The 22605-nt window shown below is 38.8% G+C and overlaps 1 protein-coding gene across 6 annotated transcripts in view; it reads left to right on the top strand.

Moving 5' to 3' along the window:
• Positions 1–22605, top strand: part of CPEB1 (cytoplasmic polyadenylation element binding protein 1) — a 97142-nt gene that overhangs the window by 11391 nt on the left and 63146 nt on the right. For all 6 annotated transcript variants that reach the window (XM_067029992.1, XM_059057313.2, XM_067029986.1 and 3 more), the window contains one exon: positions 5208–5382. The gene's annotated coding sequence lies outside the window, so the exon portion shown is untranslated. The remainder of the gene's footprint in view (positions 1–5207; positions 5383–22605) is intronic.

Raw genomic sequence — 22605 nt, 5'->3', positions numbered from 1 at the left:
TTGTAATCTTTGTGCCCCCAAGCACGAGGTCGTATTGTTATGGGTTTCTTGTTTTTTGTTCATGTGGAATTGTCTCTGCTCCAAACTTAAAATCCCAAATCCTGAAATGACTTTGAGTGGCCAAGATCTTTGACAGTGAAAAGAGATAGAATTGATGAGTGAATATTGGTTTTGTTCTTGTCTTAACAATTAAGAAAGGAGTCACTACAATTTATGGTGGTTGTGATGGAGGTGGTATAAATACCTATGAAATGAATGTAATATGGGTCTGCCTTTCCTGTGGTATCTGTATTGAGTGCCTGCAAATTTAGCAGATATTATGTTGGGTGCTACTTCGATAAAGGCCTTGAAAGATCTTACAGTTTATCAGATGCAGAGCTAACTATGCATACAGCAAACAGTTTGACAGGTAAGTGTGACAAGAGCTACAGTTATAGTGACCATGTGTTTTACGTATTCTTGAGCAGTCTTGGTATTAAATATTCCCTTAATGTTCTCATAAATCTGTCCTGGAAATTGTAGTATTTCCTTTTCCAGACTGAGTTCATAGAGCAAAAAGAATATTGGGCATTAAATGCATTCTGTAGAAACTGAAGAATAACCAGAAAAGTAAAAGGAGAGCCAGGAGAAAGTGGTTCCTGAATTAAATGAGTGGAAAGTAGCTGAGGATCAGATACCCAAAGATGTCAATCAAGTAAGATAGATTTGTAGAATTGGTTTGGTTTGGCAACTCAAGTCATTAATGTAGTTTCTTTTGGAGGGAGAAGGACATGCTGGCAGGATATGTTGAGAGGAAGGATGAACAGGAGGTTTAGAAGTAAATGTGGCATATTTTCTAAAAGATTGGTGGTAGAGCAAAAGGAAGAAGGCAGTGGCTTAACAGGATGTTTTAAGTCAAGGAAGATGTGTTTTTTTTTAAGATGAGAGAGCCTTGAGCATACTTACAGACTAATGGGAAGGAAGCTGTGGAGAAGAGAGAGGGAAGTGAGATCAAGAATGAAGAGGAGGTGGTATCTTGAGTCTTGTATCTGGTCTCTTTCTGCAGATAAGGACCTGCAGCCTTATCTCCTTTATTCCTGGTGAGCCTCCCTTCCCAGTCTTGTTCCTGCACTCCCTTTCCTTGAATTTACTGTGTTCTGTATCCATTCTGTGCTTGTTCTTTGTCTATTATGTTCTTCTTCAGACTTGCCTATTGAAATTCTGCTTTTTCATTAATCCCTAGCTTAAAAGTCTGAATTGTTAAACTATTCTAGGTACCTTAAATATACTCATCTCTTCTGTAGTATTTTGTATTTACCTTGATCTCCACTTACCTAGCTGGTTTTCTTTCTTTCTCCCACTTAGCTCATTCTCCCTAGGGAATGGATTATGTTTTACATATTTCGGTAATCTCAACATCTGACCTAGCAGGTTTTTAGTATTTATGACATATTAGACTATGTGACACTGTCATTTTGTTGGTCAGAAAAGGTAGGATATTGACAACTTCATATGGATCAACCTAATAAATTTTTATTCCTTACATTCTTGCACAGAAGACTTGAGGTGGAAGTTTAATTAAGAATGGACAAGCAAGGACCAAGGAGAGAGTTAGAGAAGCATTTCTTAACAGCTGTAGAGTTATTGAAATTCAAACAGAAACTGGCTTTGAATGACCAGGAGACTAAAGCAAAAGTGGAAACTTGGCTAGATTTACATTTTCCCATAATGTAAGGAAAACATCTCAGTTCCTTAGGGGAAACTGTAACATTTCCTTATCTTGGTCTGAATGACATTTTTCTGAGTGGGTAGTCATATAAGTGCTGTTCAAAATTGTGGTAAACAGTATCCTCAAAATCCTGAGTGTACATGCTAAAGAGGTTTTATTCAGCTTTATTATTACTTACTAAAAAATTAAGACCAAATTGCCGAAGTACGTCTCAGAACCACTTTTTTTGGGATATCTAAGTATATTACTTTCTTTTGCTGTATGATAGGTAAAAAACCCAAAATGTTCAAGACCAGTGCTATTAACTAAAAATAACTGATTAATTAAAAAACTTTATTCTCAGAAAAATTTTTAGCATGAACAGTTTTGCAAAGGGAGTCAGTGGATTCCAATCCATGGAACCCCAGGCTTAAAACTCCATCAGGAGGCATAGATAAACTGTGTCCCATTCAGACAGTCTTCCATAAATCTTTGAGCTGGCTTCTGAGGAATCAGGTAATAGTCTTGAAGTGGTCTGCAGTGTAGCTATTTTGTTGTTGATTAAAGGCAGACTTAATGAAAACAAACCCAGAAGGTGGTAGAGTTGGCATTCATTTATGACAAATATCCACAAACTAGGATTTTGACCTAAAGGAATGGCCATTTCATCATTTTGATCCCAGGTTATATGGTATTTGAAGAAAAGGCCAGGGTTTCCAAAATAGGGCAAATACTAGATTTGTTATGGCATACAAATAGGTATAACATTTTAGGATCTTATTCCTGAACTAGCAAACATAGCTGCATGGTGTGGGTTCAGATTTTAAAGAATTATGAGTGGTAGTTACAAACCATAAAGACAAAAACCCCTCTAGTTATGTGCTGTAAGCTTCTCTGTGAACTTGATTAGGATAAGTTGAAAGCATACTTACGAGTAACAGTGATGGAGTTGGGAGACATTTGTCCCTAATAAGTTATTGAGCGTATCCAGGCACTTTAATTTCTCATTACCACAAAATCTGCAGGGTAGGTGGTACTCCATTTTCTACCTAAGGCAACCAAGGCTCAAAGAAGATACTTAAGTAGTAAACTTAGTATTTGTACTCCAAAGCATATAGACCTTCTTTCCAGTCTGTTCTCTTCTCCCATACCTAACGCTCCACCATGCTGGACCACTTTTGATAATGCTGCTCTGTTCTCTGTGTTCTTCAGACCTTCGTCTTACCCTCACTTCCCAGCACATTCTCTTCCTCTGAGTCCCCTCGGCTCAGAGGACGGTGTATGTTTACAGCACATTGTAGCTTGTGTTGTGATTGTTCATGACATAATCAGGTCTTAGTTCCCTTTGTAGACTTCAAAAATTTTTTTTTGACTGAGTCTCTGTCTAACCTGCCTACCCTTAGAATGCTGCTGTAGATAGCAGGCAATTGGTTAATGGTTATTAGGCAGGGAATGAATGAAGCATGTAGCCTTAAGATCTGAAGATTGATTATAAATGCTTATTATCTTAGCCCTTGTGAAGTTGCCTTAGTGAAGTTGAAAATCATCTTAGAAATCTGCAGTTGTGAAAAGGGCCTTGTGTCCGTGGATTTAACCATTCTTGGTGGGACCTCTCTGGAGGGCTTGGGGAAACAACCTTGCAGGACTGTGTATTCTGGTCATCCTCACAGTCTTTCAAGAGCTTGGAAATGATATGGGACTCAAGTTTGTCCCTTTAAGGCCATCCTGCAGAGTTTATAAAATTGTAAATGTTTCTGGTCATTCTCATGCTTATACCTGGATTTTAATAGATTAAACAAAATAACACCAGGCTTTTAAAATTTTGTTTTGAAGTTATCACCTACAAGATCTTAGGTTCTAGTTTCCTTACTTGGTATTTTTTTTCCCCCCAAGGTAATTGGGAATGACAGAACTGATGAGTCAGGTTCCCCTTAGAAGATTCAGTCTGTCAGTATCTCATTGCTTGTATGTCAGGCATTGGATGTGGTGAGTGAGGGAGATTGAAAAGTGAAGAATGGTACCTAGATTTCTGTCTAGGGCACCTGGAGGATGGTGGTGTTATTTGCTGAGACAGAGAATACCAAAAGAATCACTTGGGTGGGGGTTCAGTTCATGTTTATGTATATGGGAGTGCTTTTCTCATTCAGTAATGTCTTACCTGAGTTGTAAGTACTTTTAGTGACCATGTGGAATTGTATAACTTATTTAAACAATTCCCTTTTGGTGGTGTTTGTACCACTCTTGGTCCTGACCGTGTCTTTTCCTGTGATTATATCTTCAGATGTAAAAATGGTAGCTACCATATGCCAGCACCATGCTAAGTGCTGTAAACATCTCATCAAAAGGTTGGTGTAGGTACTCTTCTCCCATTTCACAAATGGGGAACTTGGCACAGAGATTAATAACTGCCAATAAATGGCAGAACCAAACTTTTTAAACAACTGTATTGAGATATAATTTGCATAACCGTAAAGTTCACCTTTCAACTGTAAAGTAGGTGGTACTCCATTTTGTACCTTTGTATTCCAAAGCATATAGACCGTCTTTCCATACATATATTTATAGTTTTGTAACCATCACCGTAGTCTAATTTTAGAATATTTCATTATCTCAAAAAGAAATTTTGTACCTATTAGACACGACACTCTAACCTGCTCCCCACATCCCCAGTTGAAGGCAGCTAATCAACTTTATTTTTTTTAATGAATTTATTTTATTTTTGGCTGTGTTGGGTCTTTGTTTCTGTGCGCGGGCTTTTCTCCAGTTGTGGCGAGTCGGGGCTACTCTTTGTTGTGATGCGTGGGCTTCTCATTGTGGTGGCTTCTCTTGCTGTGGAGCATGAGCTCTAGGTGCACAGGCTTCAGTAGTTGCAGTACGCAGGCACAGTGGTTGTGGCTTGCGGGCTTTAGAGCGCAGGCTCAGTAGTTGTGGCGCGTGGGCTTAGTTGCTCTGCAGCATGTGGGATCTTCCTGGACCAGGACTGGAACCCGTGTCCCTTGCATTGGCAGGCGATTCTTAACCATTGCACCACCAGGGAAGCCCCAACTAATCTACTTTAGATTTGCCTATTCTGGATGTTTCACATAATTGGGCTCATATAATCTGTGGTTTTGTGTGACTGGCTTCTTTCACTTAATGTTTTTGAGGTTTACTTGTGTTGTAGTATGTATCAGTGCTTCATTCTTTTTTATTGCCAAATAATCTATTGTGTAGATAAATTCAAGATTTGAACCAGGTGTGTCTGGTTCTTAAAGCTCATGTTGCTGCTACCATGCCATTCTGCTTCCTCTACATGTCCCATTATGTTAGAAGGTTCTTGAGGCCGCATCTTACATTTCAGTGTTTTTCCCTCTTATGGTTCTCTCAGGGTGCCTTGCTCAGAGTGAAGTATTTTAATATATAGGCAAGAAACCGAAGTCCTTGTTACTTTAACTTGTGGTGTTGGATTAGAAGAAAGGAGGTGTGAAGTCTCTACTAAAAGGGAGAGTAGAAAATCTAATCATCTTTTTTCTGCATCTAGGAGGAAGACGCAGGAAGGATAAAAGATTGCTGGGACAATCAGGAAGCACCTGCACTCTCCACGTGTAGCAATGCCAATATCTTTCGAAGGATAAATGCCATACTGGATAATTCTCTGGATTTCAGTAGAGTCTGCACTACACCTATAAATCGAGGAATCCATGATCATTTGCCAGGTGACTTAGATTTGAAAACTTGGATGTGCTAGGCGTGTGTACACAGCTGTTTCTAGGCAGCTTCCTGGTGACGACTGTGAAGAATGACCTTGAATCTCTGACAACACTTGCCCCTTTTGTCGTTTGCCTTGTGGATTGGGTCCCCTTAGGGGTGAAGACTTCTTTCGATTATAATACAGAAATCTTTTTTATGATTCACAAGAAGATTAGGTGAAAAAGGATAGGTCAAAGTGACAGGGCTATTTATATATACAATTACAGTAGAGTCACGTATGTTAAGATAGATTTTTTTATAAGCTGCATTAGAAAAGTTTAAAAAAGTGTAATTAATACTTGATCTAACCCAACATAGTCAAAATATCGTGTCAACATGTAATCAACATAAAAAACTCTTAATTAGATATTCTTTTGTTAGTACTAAGACTTCAAAATCCAGTGTATATTTTACATTTACAGCACAGCTCAATTTGAATTAGCTTCATTTCAAGTGCTCAGTAGCCACATGTGACTAGTGGCTACTGTATGGAATGGTACAGCTCTTCAGTATTTTAATTTCTTTCAAAATGAGTGCAAGTCAATAACCATTTGATTTTTATGATATTTAGTATATTCCACAGAATAGTGGGGGAGAGGGGAGCATCTCCTGAAGATGATTCTTCACAAGGACACTTGGGTGTCCTAACAGTGTTTCATAATATTTTTGTGGGAGTTGCAACATATTATAGGAATGTTGATGGAATATTTTTTGTTTGAATTATTTTAGATGAGAGTGAACGTGTTTTTAATTTTTTAAACAGACCTTGAAAATATTTGGTAAAACACAGATTCTCAGAACAAGGACTGGTAATTGCTGTTTTTTAGTTACAAATTCTTTGATTTATTTTTAACTTGGCCTTGGAAATAATTCCCACAAAGATCTAGGAGCATGTGAACATAAAGTAGCTAAATGTTTAAGGGAGAAGTCCATTAGGAAGGAGATGGCCCCATGGAATTTATTTATTAAATTGTGCTGGAAGGGAAATGAGAGAAGAGCATGGGGGCTGGGAGACACGGGTGGGTCTTGTCTCTTCTAACTTCCAAAAGAGTATACATGTAATGTTTTCTGTTAATTGGAGTCAGCTGTGAGCTAACCCTTATTTAGCTTATGCTGTTAAAAATTCAGAGAACCTGCTTGGTTCTATGTATGCGTTGTTTTTTTTTCTTTTCAGAAAGTTGCATGAGTTATATTCCAATAAGAATGACACTCAACAATGACTTAAATTTCACTGGGTTGCTTCAGGCATGCTGGACCTTTTGTGGTTTATAGCAAAGTATTTTTCAGCTAATGCTAGGTTGTTGACTTGTGTGAGGGGAAGGCTCCTGGTCAGTGAGACAGGAGCTTTGAGGAGTGTACGTTTGCAGTTGGCCAGGGCACCCAGTGGCCTCGCTGGCAAGATGCCAGGTGCTGTGAAAGTGTTACCATCCCACTCTTCCCAGGTCACTTACTGGCCAGACTACAAGGTAAGACTTCTTGGCCTCTTCAGGGCCTTCTCAGGGCATGGGTTCTAGAAGAGTACCTTGAAGAAATAGGGAAGCCTGGGTTGTAAGGTTGACCTTGGGCAGTGAGATAAAGTAGATAGTTTTTCCAGCTGTAGGGCAGAATGGTACCTCCCCAAATGCCTCACAGAGTTCTCCTGGGGGGCTCAATAAGGGAAGCAGCACTGCAGTTTGAAGGGGCCTCAAGGGATTGTAGGAGAGGTTCTGGTCAAGGTGTTCTGGGCTGCCTTCGCATATACCTAGCCCCCACGGTATTGTCACCTCTCTCCTTGTCCCCACCTGAGATGTTGGCGCGGGGCTGTGGGCTCTTGGTCTTGAGTGGTGAGGCAGGGCTGCCTGGCCTAGAGCAGAGAGCAGCTTTCCCAGGTTTCCCCAGCAGGAAAACCCACCTTGTGGTTAATGAGCAAGTAAACTTGGGCATGTATTTTCCATGAGGAACTCTAACGTGAATTTGCAGCTTCTGGTCAGAAGTAATCCTATTACCTAAGGAGATAATCAGAATTATAAAAACCTAAGAACAAGATTGGTTATCACAGTATTATAACTAGGGACAATTTGATGACAGCAAAAGCTGAAGTAACCATGCAGTGGAATGTTCTGCAGTTATTAATATGATGTTTGTAGAAGACTACTTAATGATATAGATAATCACAGTACCTGAAGTGAAAAAGCAAAGTGCAAAACAGTATGGTCTCAGGTATGTATATATGTATAGAAAAAGACTGGAATGACAAGACATAAATGTAGCAGTGAAGGTGTAATGGGTAATTTGTTTTCTGTGTGCTTTCCCCTACTGGTTCTTCTGTGACAAACATGTTTTTTTTAAAATAAATAAATTAATTTGTATTTTTTGGCTGCATTGGGTCCTCGTTGCTGCACGTGGGCTTTCTCTCTAGTTGGGGTGAGCGGGGGCTACTCCTCATTGTGGTGCGTGGCCTTCTCATTGCAGTGGCTTTTGTTGTTGCGGAGCACAGGCTGTAGTTGTGTGGGCTTCAGTAGTTGTGGCTCATGGGCTTAGTTGCTCCACTGCATGTGGGATCTTCCCGGACCAGGGCTCGAACCCGTGTCCCCTGCATTGGCAGGCAGATTCTTAACCACTGCACCACCAGGGAAGTCCCCAAACATGTTTTATAATAAAAACAACTTGTTAAAAATGGTGTATCTTGGCACAGTGTTTCACATTGCTGTTTGAATTTTGCATAGGCGCATTTAATTTTAATTGCACACCTTGTTTCATATAGGTATACCTAACTTTTCAATAGTTACGTACCATTTATTTTTTTCATTTGAACAAATGTTTGCATTGTCATTTGCAAGGCTGTGTGTTAGCTATGACAAAATTTCATTGCATATAGTATGCAGTGAGGGTAGTATCAGAACTACATGCTCAGTTGATAAGGTATTATTGGGAAAGTGCTGTGGCAGGGTCAAAGGAAGGAGAGACTGTACTGGTTAGGGAACTAGGAAACACTTTTTGGATGAAGCAGCATTTGAAACATGCCTTGAAGAAGAGAAAGCCATTTCATTATAACTGGATGTTGAGTAGATTTTTTTTTTTATATTGTTGCTTCAGAATTATCATTGGGGTCCAAAGCTGAAATTGAAGAGTTGTTAAATGACCTGTGGTACAATGACAGTCTCCTAGAGTTGGAGCCAGATACACCTCACTGGCTTCACAGATACAAAGAGGCCACAGAGCTGTCCCTACTACCACAAACATCTCAGCCTTTCCCTGGTCTGTGTAAGAAGACTGCTTAGGGAGGGCAGCATTTGAAGTGATTCCCTCCTCTCTTAGTGGAGCACAGTGGGGCACAATGCTGCTTCAGCTGTCAAGCCAAGCGAGGGAAGTGTCTTCCAAGAGAAGCATTTGTATAGATTGAGGGGGCTTCCAAGAAGCAAGGCAAGGTTGAGCCCATTGTTAGGCAGCAGACTTGCTCTCTGTCCTTGACTGAGTAGAGATGAAAGAGAAATTGAGAGAAGATGTGGGGCAGGGAGGGAGGAGGGTGACTGGAGCTGTCTGATTCCCACCAGTTGACACACAGGGAAGTTGTGACTTCCTGTGGTTCAGGAGAAGTTGCAGAAGGCCTGAGCTTTTGGGCTAGCATCCCACCAAGATGGCCCTTGTTGTTGTGTGTGGGGTGCTAGGAGTTGGGATGAGGCTGGAAGGTTAGGCTAGAGCTGGATCCCTTACGCAAGCAACTCCTCATGAGAGGGGTGTCTGCTACCTAGAGGGCCCTTTCCCCACTCCCTAGTCCTTTAAACCATAATCTTATCAATATTAAACTCTGAGGAAGGAAGGAAATGGGCTGTAAATGGACATGTGATTAAAGCATAAATGAATTGAGTATTTATTTAGTGTCTGTAAAGTGTGAAAATTGTTAAAATGAGATTAAGGGACATCTTAACTACCGAATGGGCTGGGGGCAGTGACTGGAGGAAAAAGTTTCATGTTAACTCCCTGAGAAAGGGGATAGATTAGTCAAAGTAGTTCACAGTAAGTAAGGTGTGGGACTGAAACACTGATTAAGATTTTTTTATTTAAGTGTAATACACATACAGAAAAGTACATATAAGTTAAGAGCTCACACCGTCTCCAGCTGAACACAAGCATGTAACCGGCACCCAGATCTAGATGAACTGCTGACTTGCAATTTAGGACCAAAGAAGTGTATAATTGTAGCCAGATGTATTGAATTTCTGACTGAGATGGTTTCCTTTTTTATTCTGGAGTATCATCACTAAATTGTCTGAAAAGCTATTCTGAAATAAATTTTACTATATTCAGGGACTTCCCTGGTGGCACAGTGGTTGGGAATCTGCCTGCCAGTGCGGGGGATGCGGGTTCGAGCCCTGGTCCAGGAGGATCCCACATGCTGCAGAGCGACTGAGCCCGTGTGCCACAACTAGTGAGCCTGAGCTCTAGAACCCGCGCGCCACAACTACTGGGCCCGTGTGCCACAACTGCTGAAGCCCGCACGCCTGGAGCCTGTGCTCCGCAACGGGAGAGGCCGCTGTGGTGAGGGGCCTGCACGCCGCAGCGGAGAGTGGTCCCCGCTTGCCACAAGTAGGGAAAGCCCGTGCGCAGCGACAACCCAATGCAGCCAAAAAAATAATAATAATTTTACTATATTCAGTCCCAGCTAACAGGAGACAGTTGAAATTACTCTTGGGAAGTCTTGTTTCCCGCGAAATAAATTTTTTGTAGAACCTTAATATATAGCTTTAACAGTTAAAAATTTAACTTTTAATCCAAGTATAACATACATACAGAAAAGTATGTATGATACTTTTACTATGATAAATATGCAAATTAAATGAATTTTCACATACCAAACACATCTTGTATATATCCACTCATATATAGAGGCAATAGACCAGAAGCCCCCAGAAACCCTGCAGTCTCTTAACTAGTGAAGAGTAAACCACCATGCTGACTTTTAGATGCATTACATTAGTTCTGCCTGTTTTTGAACTTACATAAATAGAATCATAAATATGTACTCTTCAGCTGTGAGATTCATCCATATCGCAGCCAGTGGTTGTGGATCATTTGTTCCCATTGCTGTACTGTATTCTGTTGTATGAATATTCATTCTGGCTTATTCATTCTACTGTTAGTAGACATTTGGGGCCATTATGAATAATTCTGCTATGAGCATGTCTTTTGGTGAACTTATTTCTTTGGGATGTACTCCTGGGAGAGTGTTGGCTTATAAGGGTACATGTGATTTCAGCATTAATAGATGCTGCCAGTTTTTCACAGCAAATGCACCAGTTTACACTTGTGACAATGTCAGATGGTTTGGGTTAGTTCCACATCCTCACTAACAATTGGTATTGTCGTTTTCACTTTGGTTATTTTGGTGAGTATGTAATGGTATCTCTATTGCGGTTTTAATTTTCATTTCCCTGATGACTCATGAAGTTGAACACCTTTTCATATGTCTGTTGACCTTTGGATATCCTCTTTCCTGAAGTGCCTTTTCAGGTCTTACCCTAATATTTCTTTATGGTTACCTGCCTTTTTCCTGTTTACTCGTTGCTCTTTCCTGTTTACTGTTTATATATTCTGCATATGAGTTCTTTGATACATAGAATAAAAATATTTTCTCCCAACCTGTAGCTTGTCTTTATACTTTTAATTGGTATTTTTTGAATAACATAATTTAAGTTTTAATGATGTCCAGTTTATCGACTTTTCAAATATGGTTAATGCTTTGTGTCCTGTTTAAGAAATATTTCCCTATTCCGAAGTCATGAAGATATTCTGTGTCTCATTTTTAAAACTTCATTGTTTTACCTTTCACTCTTAGATTTCCAACCCATGTGGGAGTAATTTTGTACATGGTGTAAGGTGGAAGGTCAAGATTCATTTTTTTCTGCATGGATAGCCAGTTGACCCAGTACTGTGTTGAAAAAAAAATCCCTTTTCATTGCACTGCTGTCACCTTTCTCATAAATCAAGTATAAGTGTTGTATGTGCATACAGGTTTTCTTCCATTAAGCTGTTTGTCTGTCCTTGTCTTAGTTACTACAACTTTATAGTAGGTTTTGATATTTGGTAGTGAAGTCCTCTGGCTTTGTCCTTCATGATCCTTGGTTCCTCTTGGATTTTGCATTTCCACATGGTCATAGATTTAGCTTGTCAGTGTCACGTTGTTCCACCCCCCCCAACCCCCACCCCCAAACTCTGCTGGAATTTTGATTGAGATTTCATTGAATCTATGAATCAATTTGTAGAAAATTGGTATGTTGACAACAAATCTTTGAATTCATAAAGCTGGTGTATCCTTTCATTTATCAGATCTTTAATTTTTCTCAATGTTTTATAGACATCTTGGACATCCTTTTTAAGGTTTATCTCTAGGTCTGGGTAGGTGTCTGTCTAATGCTACTGTAAATGATTTTTGTGTTTGTCATTTTCTGTTTGGTTGCTGCTTCCTGATGGTCTTTTCTAATGTGGGCTTCAGAGCTGGATATACATACTGTTGAGTTCTGGAAATTTGAGTCCCTCTTACATGCAAATTTAAGTTTATGGTATTCTGTTTTCTAAATATTCTGTAGTTTCAGTCTGCAAGTGGTTTTATTCACTTTTGTTGATCCATGTGGTTTTTGGAGGATATATGGAGAGATTTGGATTTAGGCAGCTGCCCATTTTCCAATAGGAACCAGGAAATCTGATCTTGCTGATCTTGTTTGAAAAAAATATGCATGTGCGTGTACACACATATCTTGGCAAAATATACACCAAAATTTTTTATATTAAAATATTAATGATGTACACACATTTTAGAATTTCTGAAATTAAGAAGACTGACCATGCCAAGAATTGATATGAATGTGGAAGATCTGGAACTTTCATAAACTGCTGGGGGGAATGCAAAATGGTACAACCATTTGGAAAACAGTTTGGTAGATTCCTAAAAAGTTAAACACTTAACTACCATATGACCCAGCAGTTCCGCTCATAGATTTTTTTTTTTTTTTTTTTTTTTTGTGGTACGCGGGCCTCTCACTGTCGTGGCCTCTCCCGTTGCGGAGCACAGGCTCCGGACGCGCAGGCTCAGCGGCCATGGCTCACGGGCCCAGCAGCTCCGCGGCACGTGGGATCTTCCCGGACCGGGGCACGAACCCGTGTCCCCTGCATCGGCAGGCGGACTCTCAACCACTGCGCCACCAGGGAAGCCCCGCTCATAGATTTTTTAAAGAAACTTTTGTTTTAGAATAGTTTTTGATTTATAGAAAAATTACAAAAGTAGTGTGAAGAGTTCTATATATTCCCATCCAGGTTCCCCTGTTAACATCTGACATTAGTATGGTGAATTTCTGTCACATTTATCACAACTAATGAAATAGTATTGACACTGTTGTGCATATTTAATTTTGATTTTCTTATTTTTTGCCTATTGTCTTTTTTCTGTACCAAGATCCTGTATTACATTTAGTCCCATGTCTGTTTAGGCTCTTCTAGACTGTGACAGTTTCTCACTTTCCTTGTTTTTGATGACCTTGACAGTTTTAGGCAGTATTAGTCACACTCAGCAAAAATGAAAGCATGTATATCCATAGACAGACTTGTACACAAATGTTCATAACCTCTTTATTTGTGATAGCCAACAAGTGGACACAACCCCAATGTCCATCAGTTGGGAAATGGATAAACAAATGGTGGCATGTCCATACAAAAGAATATTATTTATCAATGTGTGCCATAGCATAGATGAATCTCAGGATAATTATACTCAGTGAAAGAAGCCTGACAAAAAAAAGAGAATATACTTAAAATTCCATTTACATAGAATTCTAGAAAATACAAACTAGTCTGTAGTGACAGAAAGCAAATCTGTAGTTTGCTGGGGAAAGGGGCACAGGGACGGGGAAGGGGAGGGATTACAAAGGGGCATGAGGAAACTTGGGGATGATGGATATATTCATTACCTTGATTGTGGTGGTGGTTCCATGGAAGTAACATACTGAAACATCAAAATTTTCACTTTAAATATATGCAGTTTATTATGTCAATTATACCTCAATAGAGCTGTAAACATTTTTAAAGCAGCAGTTATCTCTGAATGGTGGGATTTAAATGTACTTATTTTGCTTTTGTAGAGAATTTTTTACTATTAGATATTTCAAAATAGAGAAAAGAGTAGAAAATCAGTTATCTCTGTGTATCTACCACCCATCTTTAACAAATGTTCAGATTTTGACGTGTTTGAAACTTTTTGAGGCAACATGAAACATCAAATAAAACTTTGCATTTGTTGTGTTTGTCTGTTTCCCCTACTTTCCTTGAGGCGAGCGCCATCTTTTAAAAAAATATATTTATTTATTTATTTGGCTGCGTCGGGTCTTTAGTTGCAACATGTGGGATCTTTTGTTGCAGTGCAAGGGCTCTTTGTTGCGGTGTGCGGGCTTCTCTCTAGTTGTGGCGTGTAGGCTCCAGAGTGCATGGGCTTAGTAGTTGCAGTGTGCAGGCTCTCTAGTTGGGGCATGTGGGCTCTAGGGTTCACGGGCTTAGTTGCCTCCTGGCATGTGGGATCCTGGTTCCCCGAACAGGGAACGAACCCCCATCCCCTGCTTTGGAAGACAGGTGCTTAACCACTGGACCACCAGGGAAGTCCCCCTATTCTCTCTCCTAGAGGTAACAACTCTCCTAAAGTTGGTGTATTTCCTTTATACTTTTATGTATTTGTCCATAAACATTGCTTTGTGTGTTTTAATTTTTTATGTAAATAGAACATACATTCAGGAAAGTACACAAATAAGTATACAATGGGGTGAATTGTCACAAAGAAATACACCCATGTAACCATAGCTCAAATCAAGAAACAGAATGTTACCAGCACCTAAGAAGACCCCTAATACCTCTTCCTAAATGTCGTAAAGAAGCGGTCCCCAACCTTTTTGGCACCAGGGACCAGTTTTGTGGAAGACAGTTTTTCCTCAGATGGGGTCAGGGGAGATGGTTCAGGCAGTAATGCGAACGATGGGGAGCGGCAGATGAAGCTTCGCTCGCTCCCCTGCCTGCTGCTCATCTCCTGCTGTGTGGCCTGGTTCCTAACAGGCTGCAGACTGGTACCGGTCTGAGGCCTGGGGATTGGGGACCTCTGCTTTAAAGGTTTACATAAATAGTATAACATATATTGTCTTTCTGGTATATGCTACCCACCCCCAGTGTATCATTACGTTTACAGTGTGTCCATATCGATATTTAAGTCAAAACAGTGCATTTTAATTGCTGTGTATTAGTATTTTACATAAATATATACATTATTTACCTGATCCTCTGCTGGTAGATGTTTAGGTCTCTTTCAATTTTCTGCTGTTGTAAACAGTATTTTGGTGAACATCCTTGTTTATTTCTCCTTGTGTGTAAATAGGTATACTATCTTTAAACTTTTAAGTTGCTGACTTCTTTTTCAAAGTTAATTTATCAATTTACAATCCAGTCAGGATTTCATGAGAGCTTTTCTCTGTATCTTCTTTGTATACCTTAATTATTGTCACACTTCAAAATTTCAGTCAATCAGGGTATAAAGCTAACTTAATTTTGTTTTTGTTCATATTATAAAATATTTTCTTCAGTTAAAAGAATACATGTAGCATATATGATCTGCCGTCAACCCAGAAAAGGTCTCTAGAACTGTGCCCCAGGGTTCTTTTCCTTTATACTGTAGTCTGGTGCGTTTCTTGAGATTTTTTTATATATTAGTATAAATTAAAATCACTGAGTTAGATGAAATCATGGAGGGAATGCTATTCTGGTACATAACAAGAATTGTTAAACAGCATACTTAATTGAGTATTCTCTACCTAGAAAAAAATCCTACCCCTTTTCAAGATTGGCTTGGTTATCACCTCTGAAAACTTTTTCACATTCTCCTGCCTAACGTGTTCCATTGTCTGTTTGATCTTGCTCCATCTAATAGAGCCATTCTTGGTTCTTCCAGATTGTTTGTTAACCCACTGTATGGTGGTATAAATGTAAACACGTATTCTGAAGTGGGGAGGTTAAAGTATAGTATTGAAAAAGCATATTCAGTTTGCCCATTTCATAATAAACCTACACAAAGTAAAGTGCCGGCACTGGATGCAGGTTACTTGAGAACAGATTGTGTCTATGCTACTGATTTGCTCTAACCTCAGAGATTAAATGTCTGTAACACAGGCATAGTAATAGTACCCATTTATAGGATTTTTGTGAAGCTTGAGTAAGATACGTGTATTGAGAACCTAGAATAATGCCTATAACTACTTACTAAATGGTGGCAGTGATTATGGTGGTGTGTGTATATGAAGAATGCAGTCATGAGAGCATTGCTGGGGTCATGTTTTTTTAAAAATAAATAAATAATTATTTATTTCTGGTCACATTGTGTCTTTGTTGCTGTGCGCGGGCTTTCTCTAGTTGTGGCGAGTGGGGGCTACTCTTCGTTGCAGTGCACGGGCTTCTCATTGCGGTGGCTTCTCGTTGTGGAGCATGGGCTCTAGGTGCACAGACTTCAGTAGTTGTGGCACATGAGCTCAGTAGTTGTGGCTCACAGGCTCTAGAGTGCAGGTTCAGTAGTTGTGGCGCATGGGCTTAGTTTCGTAGCATGTGAGATCTTCCCGGACCAGGGCGCGAACCTGTGTCCCCTGCATTGGCAGGCAGGTTCTCAACCACTGTGCCACCAGGGAAGCCCTGGGGTCATGTATTTTTAAAAGTTGAACTACTGGGACTTCCCTGGTGGTCCACTGGTTAAGACTCTGCTCTTCCACTGTATGGGGTGTGGGTTCAGTCCCTGGTTGGGGAACTAAGATCCCTGACTGCTGTGTGGTGTGGCAAAAAAAAAAAAAAAAAAAAAATTCTGCTCCCACATTCAATATTGATAACATCTAAGATTTTTTTTCTTTTTTATTGTGCCAAAATAAAATTTACCATCTTCACCATTTTTAAGTGTACAGTTCAGTGATACTGGATACATTCACATAGTTGTGCAAAAGTCACCACCATCCATCTGCATAACTCTTTTCATCTTGTAAAACAGAAACTGTATACCTGTTAAGCAATAACTCCCCATTCTCCCCTTCCCCCAGTCCTTGGCAACCCCTGTTATATTTTCTGTCCTTATGGTTTTGACTACTCTACCTCATGTAAGTGGAATCATACAGTGTTTTTTTGTTTGTTTGTTTTGTGGTACGTGGGCCTCTCACTGCTGTGGCCTCTCCCGTTGCGGAGCACAGGCTCCAGACGCGCAGGCTCAGCGGCCATGGCTCACAGGCCCAGACGCTCCACGGCATGTGGGATCTTCCCGGACCGGGGCATGAACCTGTGTCCCCTGCATTGGCAGGTGGACTCTCAACCACTGCGCCACCAGGGAAGCCCCAGTGTTTGTTTTTTGTGACTTATTTCACTCAGGATAATGTCCTCAAGGCTTATCCATGTTCTAGCATTTAGCAGAATTCCTTTTTCAGGCTGAACAATGTACTCCATTGTACATATGTACCACATTTTGCTTATCCATTCATCTATCGATGGATACTTGGGTTGCTTCCACATTTTATCTGTTGTGAATAATGCTGCTGTGAATGAACATGGATGTACAAATATTTTTTTGAGATCCTGCTTTCAACTCTTTTGGGTATATACCAAGAGGTGTTATTGCTGGATCACATGGTAATTCTATTTTTAATTTTTTGAGGAATTGCCATACTGTTTTCCACAGAGGCTATACTGTTTTACATCCCTACCTGTAGTGCACAAGGGTTGCAGTTTCTCCACACCCTCACCAACACTTGTTTGCTATTTTTTTTTTATAGTGGCCATCCTAATGGGTGTGAGGTGTTATCTTACAGTATTGATTTTCATTTCTCTAGTGATTAGTGATGTTTAGCATCTTTTCATGTGCTTATTGGCCATTTCTGTATCTTCTTTGTAGAAGTGTCCATTCAAGCCCTTTGTCCACTTTAAAATTGGGTGGTTTGGTTTCTTGTTGAGTTTTAGGAGTTCTCTATATATTCTGGATATTAATTTCTTATCTCCAGTTCTGTGGGTTGACTTTTCTTTTCTTTTTTTTTTTTTGTGGTATGCGGGCCTCTCACTGTTTGTGGCCTCGCCCATTGCGGAGCACAGGCTCTGAACGCGCAGGCTCAGTGGCCATGGCTCACGGGCCCAGCCGCTCCGCGGCATGTGGGATCTTCCCGGACCAGGGCATGAACCCGTGTCCCCTGCATCGGCAGGTGGATTCTCAACCAATGCGCCACCAGGGAAGCCCCTGTGGGTTGACTTTTTACTCTGTGGTTAGTGTCTCTTGATGTACAAAGTTTTTACATTTTCGTGAAATCTGATTTGTCTGTTTTTTCTTTTGTTACTTGTGCCTGTGGAGTCCTATTCAGTAAATCATTGCTAAACCCAATGTCATGAAGGTTTTGTCCTATGTTTTCTTCCAAGAGTTTTATTGTTTTAGGTTTTATATTTTGGTCGTTGATCCACTTCGAGTAAAATAGTGTTGGGTGAGGGTCTAACTTCATTCTTTTGAAGATGGATATCCAGTTCTCCAAGCACCATTTGTTAAAAAGTCTGTACTTTCCCCCATTGAATAATCTTGGCATTCCTGTTAAAAATCGTTGGACCATATATGCAAGGGTTTATTTCCACGCCTTCTATTCCATTGGTCTATATGTCTGTCTGTCTTTATGCTAATACTATACTGTTTTTATTACTGTAGCTTTGTAGTAAGTTTTAAAACCAGGAAATGTGAGTCCTTGTGTTTTGTTGTTCTTTGTCAAGATTGTTTTCGCTGTTCGGGTCACTTGAGATTCCATATGAATTTTAGGATGGATTTTTCTGTTTCTGCAAAAAAAATGTTATTGGGGTTTTGATAGGGATTGCACTGAATCTTTAGATCACTTTGGGTAGTATTGACAATTTAATGATATTAAGTCTTCCAGTTCATCAACATGGGACGTGTTTACATTTACTTATGTCATCTTTAATTTCTTACAGCAGTGTTTTGTAGTTTTCATTGTACAAGTCTTTTACCTTCTTGGTTAAGTTAATTCCTAAGTATTTTATTCTTTTTGATGCTATTATAAATGGAATTGTTTTTGTAATTTCCTTTTCAGATTGTTCATTATTTGTGTATATAATTGCAACTTGTTTTTGTGTGTTGGCTTCTTATCTGTTGCTTTGCTGAATTCATTTATTAGGTCTAACAGTATTTTTGTGGAGTGTAGAATTTTCTGCATATAAGAGTGTATTCTTCTCAGAGATAATTTTACTTCTTCCTTTCCAACTTGGATGCCTTTTATTTATTTTTTCTTGCCTAATTAATTGCTCTGGCTGGAACTTCCAGTACTATGTTGAAAGAAGTGTGAAAGCAGGCATCTTTGCCTTGTTCCTCATCTTACAGAAAAAGCTTTCAGTCTTTCACCATTGAATATGATGTTTTCTGTGGGTTTTACATATATGGCATTTATTATGTGGAGGTAATTTCCTTCTATTCCTATTTTGATGAGTGATCATGAAAAGGTGTTGAATTTTGACAAATGCTTTTCTGCATCAACTGAATTGATCATGTGGGTTTTTTTCCCTTCATTTTGTTGATGTGGTGTATTACATTGTTTTTTTTGTTTTGTCCTTTTTTTGTGGTTTTTTTTTTTTTTTTGGTGTGTGTGTGTGTTTTTGTTTTTGTATGTTGAACCATCCTTGGCTCTCCAGGAATAAATCCAACTTGGTCATGGTGTATAATTCTTTTAGTGTGCTGTTGAATTCTGTTTGCTAGTATTTTGTTGGGGATTTTTACATCAGTGTTCATAAAGGGTATTGGTCTGTAGTTTTCTAGTAGTGTCTTTTTATGGTATTGGGATTATGCTGCTTTCATAGAATGAATTGGGAAGTGTTCCCTCCTCTTCAGTTTTTTGGAAAAGTTTGAGAAGGGTTGGTATTAATTATTCTTTAAATGTTTGGTAGAATTCACCAGTGAAAGCATCAGGTCCAGAAGTTTTCTTTGTGGGAGAGTCTTGATTACTGATTCAATCTCCTTACTAGTAATACATAAATTCAGATTGTCTATTTGTTTGTGATTTAGTCTTTGTAAGTTATGTTTCTAGGAGTTTGTCCGCTGCATCTAGGTTATCAAATTTTTGGGTATATAGTTGTCCACAGTACTCTTTTAATTTTATTTCTGTGGAATAGGTAGTAATGTCCCCACCTTCATTACTGATTTAGAAATTTGAGTCTTCTCTCCAGGTTTTCTTAGTCCATCTAGATAAAGTTTTGTTTCTGTTGATCTTTTCAAAAAAACCAACTTATGATTTTATTGACTTTTCTGTATTGTTTTTCTGTTTTCTGTTTATTTCTGCTCTAATCTTTATTATTTTCTTCCTTCTCCTAGCTTTGGTTTAGTTTGTTCGTTTTTCAGTTCCTTAAGTTATAAAGTTAGGTTGTTGATTTGAGTTCTTGTTTTTTAATATGATCTTTTATAGATATAAATTTCCTTCACCACTTTTGCTGCATCCCTTAAGTTTTTGTATGTTGTGTTTTTGTTCTCATTTGTCTCTAAATGTTTTCTAATTTCCGTTCTCATTTCTTCTTTGATCCATTGGTTGTTTAAAAGTGTGTTATTCAGTTTCCACAGTTTTGTGAATTTTTCAGTTTTACTTTAGTTATTATTTCTAACTCCATCCTGTTGTTGTCATAGAAGATACTTTGTATGATATCTTTTAAAATCTATTGAGACTTAGTTCGTGGTCTAACATATGGAAAATGTCCCATATTCACTTGGGAATGTATATTTGTTGTTGGGTAGAATGTTCCATATAGGTTTCTTAGATCTAGTTGCTTTATTTTGTTGCTGAGGTCCTGTATTTGCTTATTTAAATGTCTTCTGTCTGGTTGTTCTATTCACTATTTTAAGTGAGATATTTAACTCTCAACTATTAACATAGAACCGTCTATTTCTTCCTTCAATTCTTAGTTTTTGCTTCATATGTTTTGATGGTCTGTTATTAGATGCATAAATGTTTATAAGTAGTACATATATCACCTAGCTATATTAAGCCTTTTATTAACATATAATGTCCTTTTTTGTCTGTTTTAACCTTTTTTGACTTAGTCTGTTTCATCTGACGTTAGTATAGCCACCACTGCTCTCTTTTGGTTACTGTTTCCATGGAATATCTTTTTATGTCCTTTCAGTTTCATTCTGTTTGTCTCTTTGGATCTTGAGTCTCTTGTAGACAGGACATAAATGGGTCATATGTTTTTATCCATTCTGCATATCTGTCTTTTGATTGGAGAGTTTAATCCAATGGTCCCCAACCTTTTTGGCACCAGGGACTGGTTTCGTGGAAGATGATTTTTCCACGGACAAGGGGTGGGGATGGTTTCGGGATGATTCAAGTGGATTACATTTATTGTGAACTTTATTTCTATAATTATTACATTGTAACATATAATTAAATAACTGTATGACTCACCATAAAGCAGAATCAGCAGCTGTAAATACAGATGAAGCTTCGCTTGCTTGCTCCCCGTTCACCTCCTGCTTTGTGGCCCAGCTCCTAACAGGCCATGGACTGGTACTGGTCTGTAGCCCGGGGGTTGGGGATCCCTGGTTTAATCCATTTACATCATTTAATTGCTGATAAGGAGAAGATTGACATTTGTCATTGTGGTTTTTTTTCCTACATGCCTTATAGCCTAAATCATGTAGAAAAAGAATACAGCTACAAACCATGTTACAATCAAACTAGCTTTTATAATTGCCCGTGTATTTACCTTTATTGAGATCTTTTTGCCTCCACGCAGCTTCAGGTTCCTGTCCAGTGTCTTTTCATTTCACTTTGCAAGACTCCCTTGAGTATTTCTTGCAGGACAGGTTGGTGGTCCTGAGCTCCCTCAGCTTTTGTTTATCCGGAGCTGTCTTGATTTTTCCCTCACTTTTGAAGGATAGTTATGCTGGATACAGAATTCTCAGTTAACAGTTTTTTTTCTTTTAGCAGTTTGAATATATCAGCGCTCAGTTTTCTGGCATCAAAACATTCCAATAAGAAATATGTTGATTGAGTGATGCAAGAGGGAAGAGATATGGGAACATATGTATATGTATAACTGATTCACTTTGTTGTAAAGGAAAAACTAACACACTATTGTAAAACAGTTATACTCCAATAAAGATGTTTTAAAAATAAATAAATAAATAAATAAATTTAAAATAAAAAATAAAAAAAAAAAATAAAGGGAGATTTCCAAACTGGTCCTCTGTGGGCTGAGAAAAAAAAAAAAGAAATATGTTGATAATCTTACTGAGGATCCTTGTAAGTAATGATTTGCTTCTCTCTGCTCCTTTCAAGGTTCTCTTTGTTTTTGTCTCTTAAACATTTGATTATAATGCGTCTTGATGTGAGTCTCTGAGTTCACCTCACTTGGAGTATTTTGACCTTCAGTATTTATATTCATTTAAATCAAATCTCAGAAGTTTCCAACCATTATTTCTTCAAATATTGTCTCCACTTCCCTCCCCACACCCCTCTCCTTCTCTTGGGCTTCCCATGATAAATTTGTTAGTCTACTTAATGGTGTCCCACAGGCCCCTGAGGTTCTGTTCACATATCTTAAATCTTGTTTTCTTTCTGATCCTCAGCCTTTATAATTTTCATTGTCATATCTTCAGGATCACTAATTCTTCTGCCTGCTCAAATATTCTTTTGAATCCCTTTAGTGAAATTTTCATTTCAGTTACTGCATTTTTTCAGTTTCAGAATTTCTTTTTTTTTGTAGGTTTTTTTTTTTTTTTTGGCTGCTCTGTGCAGCTTGTGAGATCTTAGTTCCCTGACCAGGGATTGAACCTGGGCCATTGGCAGTGAAAGGGTGGAGTCCTAACCACTGTACTGCCAGGGAATTCCCTAGGTTTTCTATTTCTTTATTGACATTTCCATTGTTCCATTTCACACATAGTTTTCTTGACTTTTCTCTACATCATCCTTAGTTCTTTGAGTATCTTTAAGACCATTGTTTTAAATTCTTTGTCTAGCATATCTGCCATTAGGTCTTTTTTAGGGACAATTTTACTGATTTCTGTTTTTCCTTTGGGCCATTCTATCTTATTTCTTTGTATGCCTTGTGATTTTTTTCATTGAACACTGGATGTTTGAGTCTAATAATATGGTAACTCTGGAAAATAATTCTCCTTCCCTGTGGTT

Source organism: Kogia breviceps, chromosome 3 (genome assembly GCF_026419965.1).
Source record: "Kogia breviceps isolate mKogBre1 chromosome 3, mKogBre1 haplotype 1, whole genome shotgun sequence".
Lineage (NCBI taxonomy): Eukaryota > Metazoa > Chordata > Mammalia > Artiodactyla > Physeteridae > Kogia > Kogia breviceps.
This window is presented reverse-complemented; position numbering and strand designations above follow the sequence as displayed.